We start from the raw sequence: 7,084 nt of genomic DNA, 5'->3' as shown, positions 1-7,084 counted from the left end.
CAAAAAAAAAAAAAAAAAACCTTTAAAATCTTTGATAACTATAAGACTGCATAGACAAAAACATAAGTGACCCAAAAATATGTACCTGGACACGTTGCATAATCGAAAATCAGCTTGCCTTTTAGCTTTGGAATCCAATTCGACCCGACCCATGTCTTTGCTTAAGCACTTTGGTCTATAGCTCCTCCTAAATTCAGAGAAGGAAAAAAAGTGTGGAGTGCACAATTAGTGCATTGACATTAGAATTTGTTAGGAATAGGGACTAATAAACATTGCACGAAATTATTTTTTTTGATGGGTTGCACAAAATTTTGTGTACATACTAAAAGATATGAGCAATCCAACAGAAACTTTGAATTTTACACGAAATATATGTAGCAACAGATTTAAGTACCTGGCTTTAGAGTGGAAGCAGAGTGAAAGACAGAGGGGTCGTGTAGTGGGCCGAAGAAGCATTTCCCTTCTCTTCCTTTGTTTTTTGTTTTTGTTTTTTTTTTTTTTTTTTAACAATTGTGGTAGGATATGATTGGATGCTTTGGGCTGGGCCTGGGACTTGTACAGAAGCAATTGTTTAAATTAAATTGGGCCCCTCCAGCTAAATACTAGTGCAATTTTATTAATGTTTTGTTTTCTTCCTATTTTATTTTAGTACCCAAATCACTAAAAAAAAATCTGATCACATCACATGTGTCAAATCTATAATTTTTTAACATCTAGGTACAGTAAATTGACATCTCTATTCTCTAATAGTTTAATATAGCTAGATTGTAAACACAAAAAATAATAATAATAATAATAATAATAATAATTTAAATGAAAGTTAGAGAGAGCGATTTGAGTGGTAAAAGAAAAAATAAATAAAGAATATTTGTGAGTTTCAATAAGCTCAACGGGTAAAATAAAGAATACGAAGTATGCTTTGAGTTTTGTGTATTTGTCTCTCTATGTCTCCAGGTCTAGTTTATGGGTTCCTTGTGCTAATTTCATTCTTTTCCAGTGTGCAGTTGTGTCTGTTTTGAGAGGTCTCTCTTCTGTCACTAAAGTTACTAGTGGTACCCTTTTTTTCTTTTTTTGGCTGAATGAGTTACCAGTGGTACCTTAAACATGGTTATCAGTGCTAAGTCTCAACTTATAAGAGGCTCCTGGTCAGTTGGAATAGTGTATTGTATTTGTTTCTGTTAGTATGTGAGACATGTAATTGCTAGTACTTTTGCATATGGAAATGTCACAGTCTTGCAATAATAATTCTTAGTTAATGTTTGTTGACAAGTGTTAATGCAGAAGTTGATAAATTCATGTGGTCCAATTGAAGATCCCTCTCCAGTGCAAGCAGGTCATTGATTCTTGGTCAAACAGAAGGATTATTGTCATATAAAGCAACCAGTAAGGTTGATTGCTTCATCTAATTGTTGCTTTTCAAATTGGGATATTGACTTATATTTTCTGGAACTTCTTAAGGCTTTCCATCACAAATGAAATAGCACACATGTTAGGCTAAGAAATACGAGCTGTGTTAAATCAAATGTAATACAAATTGTATTACCATTTGATTATAAATTGATTTTGATTTTTTTATTTACAACAAGTAGGGATTGAGAGATTCAATCTAGGTTATCTTTATGGAAAGACCAAGCAATGCTACTAAATCTTAAAATTCCTGATGATTGAGAAAGTTATTATTAATTATGTTAACTATAATGTATGGTATCCATTGTCTAATCCAATAATATATCCGTCCAATTTCACAATTGTGGTCAACGTTTAATAGAATGTTGTTTATTCAGTTGTCAAATCAGCTGTGAATGAGATATGTTGAATTATATTTGTTATAAGGAGCCCATCAAGAATAAATATAGAGAAACTAACTTTGGACTAACATTAAACTACTCCTAAAATATGATACAAGTTAGGTTTGTAGAATAAGTATATTTAAAATTAAAAAAAAAAAAAAGTATTTTAGTATTAGTAATACCCTTCTTTCTTTTTTATTCAGGCTAAAATCTTAGTATACTTGTAATACAATGAACAATTAACAATAACAGATATCTCTAACAATATAGGTATATAATGGAGAAGGCCTTTTTAGTAGGCTGATAAATGAATATGAATGGCATAAACAAAAATCATGAATTATCATTATTGGAAGGTTCACAACCATGCCAATATACAACTCATTTGCATTCAAATTTATATTATAGCAAGTAATAAAAAATAAAAATAAAAATAAAAAAACTAAAAAAGAATAAGAAGAAGACACTTTTATGGAAGAAAAGTTGCATAGGATTTATTGGTTTTTTTCAAAGAATTGCATCTCTTATATAAAATAGAAATGCACAAAGACAAGCCAGTAGATTAGAACTAAAGAAAAAAAGAATTAATTAATGTATATGTGCCATGCAGATAGATATTATATAGAAATGAAAGAAGATAAAAAAAAAAAAAAAAAAATTAGTTAGTTTGATATTTCACGAAAAGTAACTTTTATTTTTTATCATATCACATATATCGTGAGCGAACGCATTTTAAATTCTTATCATCCTAAAAAATAATCAAATGAGTCTGAAAACAAGCAAAGCATTAGCATTATGGGAAAGTCTTTTCACTCCCAATAGCAATAAGGGAAATTGAAAACATCTTCTATTGCTAATTTGCTATATAGTTCATTGGATTTAATTAGTTTTAGGCTTTGCCTCTCGCACCCAAATCCATCTCAAATGATGCAAAAGAAATCCTAGCCGAGGCGGGCCACTTGAATGAACGGGCCTGCTTAATTGTCAGCTAAACAGCAGGTCACTTAGCCCAATCATTCCCAATAATAATAAGCCCAATTATTTTATTTTTCTCCTTTTTTATTTTCAGAAAATACTCGGCTACTATTCCATGGGATAAAAAGTTTTAGATTTTAGAGACTAATAATGATTGAGGAACCAAAATTATTGGATTTTTCTTTCTTTGGGACTCTTGGAATATATGCGACTCAAACTCTATTTAGAGGAGTCAAGTCATCATATACTTTCCTCAGGATTGATGTGTATATATTAACTAATTTTAAGACTTTGTGAGCTTGATTCGAATCCCTTGGTCAGTTTTGGTCTCCTAATCTATTATTGCTCAAGAAAAAGAGCTAAATAGAAAAGTATAAAGAGAGTGACTACACTGACTAGTCATTACAACTCTAATCCTCTTCAATGAAAGATGCTTAATACTATGTTAGTATGTTTTGTAGTGGAATCAAGCACATGCAACTCTGCGGCTCAGCAATTTTGCACAGCATGTGACTTGGGGACAATTGGTAATGAACAAGCTTTTGGTAACACTGAGATTTTGGGGAAATTGGAAATCAAAGAAATAGGTGTAAAACTAAAGGCGTGCAGTGGACATTGGACTCATTGTTAATTAAATGCATGGAATTGCTGGACGTGCTTTCTTGTGTCCAATGACTCCAATTATCTAACCCCACTTTTTAATTCCATAAATGATAAATATATGACTCAATACTGTGGATAAGGCGAAAAAGTCAAGTGGATAAACCCAAGTCATCAAGCTAAACTAACCCCAACAAAACTAAAATTTATTCATGAAATTACTTTTTTTAAATGATGCTATAGAAAAAATGTTCTATATTTACAATGAAAAAGTTAACCGATGCTCTAATGACATTAACTTATTTAAAAACTTTTTATGAAAAGAAAAAAATTAAGATTAATGAATAATAAAATAAAATAAAAAAAGTAATACAGAGAATTTATATTCAATTTTTTTAATAACTTTTTTTTTACTTTTTTATATTTCTCATAAAAATGATATTAAAACTTTATTAAATAATTTATTAACAAATATGACATCTATTAACATAATTCATAGTATTTATCGCTTTGAATAATATTGCGAATAAGTTATTTAATTTTTCAAAAAAAGGCAAATTGTTAATAAGCATTAACTCAGTTCAGTTCCCAAAAAATACGTATGTATATTTAATATGTTGTTATATATTGGCCATGGATTGGGACCTGACTCACTTGAGGGTTGACCTAACATGCTAAACCCTGTTGTTGACTGAGTTTATTCTACAACTAGCAATACCGTCAAAAGAGAAAGCTCGATTCAATGGACCGTGTGAATTACATGAAGTCTTGAACCGCAAAATAGAACTTGTCAACAACAAGAGGGTCACAACAGTTGCAAACTATGCAAACAATTGTCAACATATTACTAATCAATTCGACCAACTCTCATATTGTCCATATATGGGTTCGTTATCAAAAACAAATTTCCACCAACTTTCCTTTTGTTTAGCACATGTTAGAAAAAAAAATTTAGAAAGAGATTGTGGCCCCTTGGGTTGGTTCCTTGGTATAGGAAGATATTAGATATAGGATAATTGTTTAATNAAAAAAAAAAAAAAAAAAAAAAAAAAAAAAAAAAAAAAAAAAAAAAAAAAAACGGGAGGAAAACGCAACGCAAAACGCAAACGCTATATAAGTCCTATCCAAACACATACTTAGAATGATTGTCGCTTATTTGATTACAAAAAACCTTTCCTTCTAACAAATTTAAAATAAATAAATAAATTTTGAGTTGCTATCATCCTTCCTCATTATGCATTATCAATTTTGACAAGTATCCCACAAATTTGGAAGGTAATTAGCTTCTAGAAAGTATTTTTACGAAGGAATTGGCAACCAATGGAACTAGACAAATTGGACAAAGAAAATTATTGTACTTCAAAATTGAAAGTTCGATGAAATTGCTTAGACGTGCTTAATGGTTTCAACAGGACATAGGCATACATGGGCATTTTTTACGACTCAGAAAGTGGGTCTCATGCACATGAATTAAGTGGATCAGCTCAACCCTATATGAGTTAAACTAAGCTCAACCCTATATGAGTTAAACTAACTCCAACCAAACTTAACATTATAAATGCTCAAGTTGACTTTTTTTTTTGACTCGGTAGTAGTTAATAATATTGCCAAAAGGTTAGTTTAGACACCAGAAAGCAAAAACCCAGGCATATTTTAAATATATTTTCGTACAATTTGGTCATTATTTGGTTAAATGTTGACCTAACAGGCTAACATGACAATAATTTTGGGCACATAAAAAAACAAACCAATAGGTATATTCCGGAAGATTGCAAAAGAAAATTCAATCAAGGGTATATTATTATAAGCAATTTGTGAAATAAAAGAATATTAAAAATAATCTGACATGTTAATGAGGTCTTCAATTTACCTAAAATTACGTTGAAGATGCAAATATTTAAAATAAAAAAATAATTAAAACAATGGGCAGTATGATCTCTAATTCTCATTTTGCGCCCCCAGTGAGTTGAACCCCATAATCATAAAATAAGCAAATGAATTATGATAAAATAGATGCAACTCTTTCAAAGAAAAGATAAGATAGAATAGCATTTAGCCTTTGTGACTTGAATATTCGATGATGCCAGAAGAAAATGTTAATTTTAAGCAAAAATAATAAAAAGGTGAATTTGGATTTTACAAGATGGATGCAGAATTATTAAGGCCCGTTTGTTATTGTTGTTTAAACAACAGTTTTCAGTGTTTAAACAACATTACACGTATTTTCACATATTTTTTTACGCACATATATTTTTTTACTAGAAATCTCTTACCAAATGGATCCTAATTCACCAAAAACCACATAACTAGAGAGAGATTTTTTATTTAAAATTTAATTAATTTGTACACTATATTTGTAATTCTGTAGTCAAGTTGAAGGCTCTATAATCGCATATAATGACATTTGGCGCCCGGAGGCGCATTAACAATGACTACCATTTATTTTGTAAACAAAATTTTACAAGATATATTTGTTTAATTTTGTAGTAGAATATATTTGTTGTTCCTATTTGTCTAAGAGCAGCTATGATGATATTCTTCATTTGGGTTTCCTTTAGTTTATAAATAGAATAGGATATTAGAACATAATAATATCCGCTTTATGATGATTAATTTTTATAATTGTATTAAGATAATAATAATTGATTTAATGTAAGCAAGATTTAAAGCCAATTTTTTTATTTGACAATAAAAACTTTATAAATTTAGTTACTTAGAACCTACTATTCTAACTTATAATAATGCTTCCAAATGGGTGGCTCCTACTAAGCCTTGGAGTCCAAGTTTCCAACAATTTAAACCAATATCCTTCATTGTTTAATAGACCAAGTCATAATTACAAATTTGCCAAAGATCGGAGACTCTTTTGTTTATTTGAGGGCATGAAAACGTGATCCTTTATCTTGGTTTATCCTTCGTTTTATTCCCAAGTAAAATATGAGTGAAACTAAAGGAAGAAACCTCAAATTGTTTAGAAGTGCTAAGAGAGGCAAATCATTCCATAAGATGCCCTTTGCTTCTTACTTTCTAATTGGTCTTCATATTTGCAACTTTATTTTTGGTTGGGAAATGATTCTTTATTTAAAGTAGATTTACTTTTTAGTTCATATTAAGTATTATAAAATTTTAAAAAATATAAAATACCATGTCATTTAAATTTGTTGACTAATCTTATTTTTAGATGAAAAAAAAGGGCAAAAATTAGGAGATGAAAAGGAAAAATTGTTGAAATTGATACCAAGTTACGTAATACCATATTCTGATTATAAAATTTTTGCATCTTTAGGCAAAAAATTGAAACAAATTAGGTCAAGGGTCTAAGCCCCACAGATCCAAGCAAATTAAACTTTACCTTCTTTCCAAGTAAAGTTTTTTTTTTTTTTTTTTTTTGTGTGGGGGGGGGGGGGGGTGGGGTGGGTTACAGAACGATTTCATTAACATCCATTAAAGTAACAAAGACAAATACTAAAAGTCTAAAACCTATAAGTTAAATATTTGAGATTTACATATTAGCAAGGTCAAAGTCCTTACTCACTTACTCAGTTTCAAGACTTATGTTTTTATGAGGACTGAGAGATATAAATGGTAGACATATTATTCCTAATTTAAAATTAAAGGAGTTCTTGGATAAGATCACTAGAACCTAAATTAATAGGTTTGAGTAAACATTACAAAGTTCTAGTGTGGTGTGTGGGATAAAGGCAAAATTTAAGTTTCAA

General features: G+C 29.8%; 1 non-coding gene across 1 annotated transcript; it reads right to left on the bottom strand.

Moving 5' to 3' along the window:
- Window positions 1–156: 156 nt before the first annotated feature.
- On the bottom strand, window positions 157–502 carry LOC111998658 (uncharacterized). The gene is made up of 2 exons (XR_010632808.1): window positions 395–502; window positions 157–187 (listed from the first exon to the last, which is right to left on the bottom strand). It is a non-coding gene; the product is annotated as an uncharacterized LOC111998658 (transcript).
- Window positions 503–7,084: the final 6,582 nt, after the last annotated feature.

This window comes from Quercus suber, unplaced genomic scaffold (genome assembly GCF_002906115.3).
Source record: "Quercus suber isolate HL8 unplaced genomic scaffold, Cork oak 2.0 scaffold_320, whole genome shotgun sequence".
NCBI lineage: Eukaryota > Viridiplantae > Streptophyta > Magnoliopsida > Fagales > Fagaceae > Quercus > Quercus suber.
The sequence above is the reverse complement of the archived record's forward strand: the minus strand, read 5'-3'. Positions and strand labels throughout refer to the sequence as shown.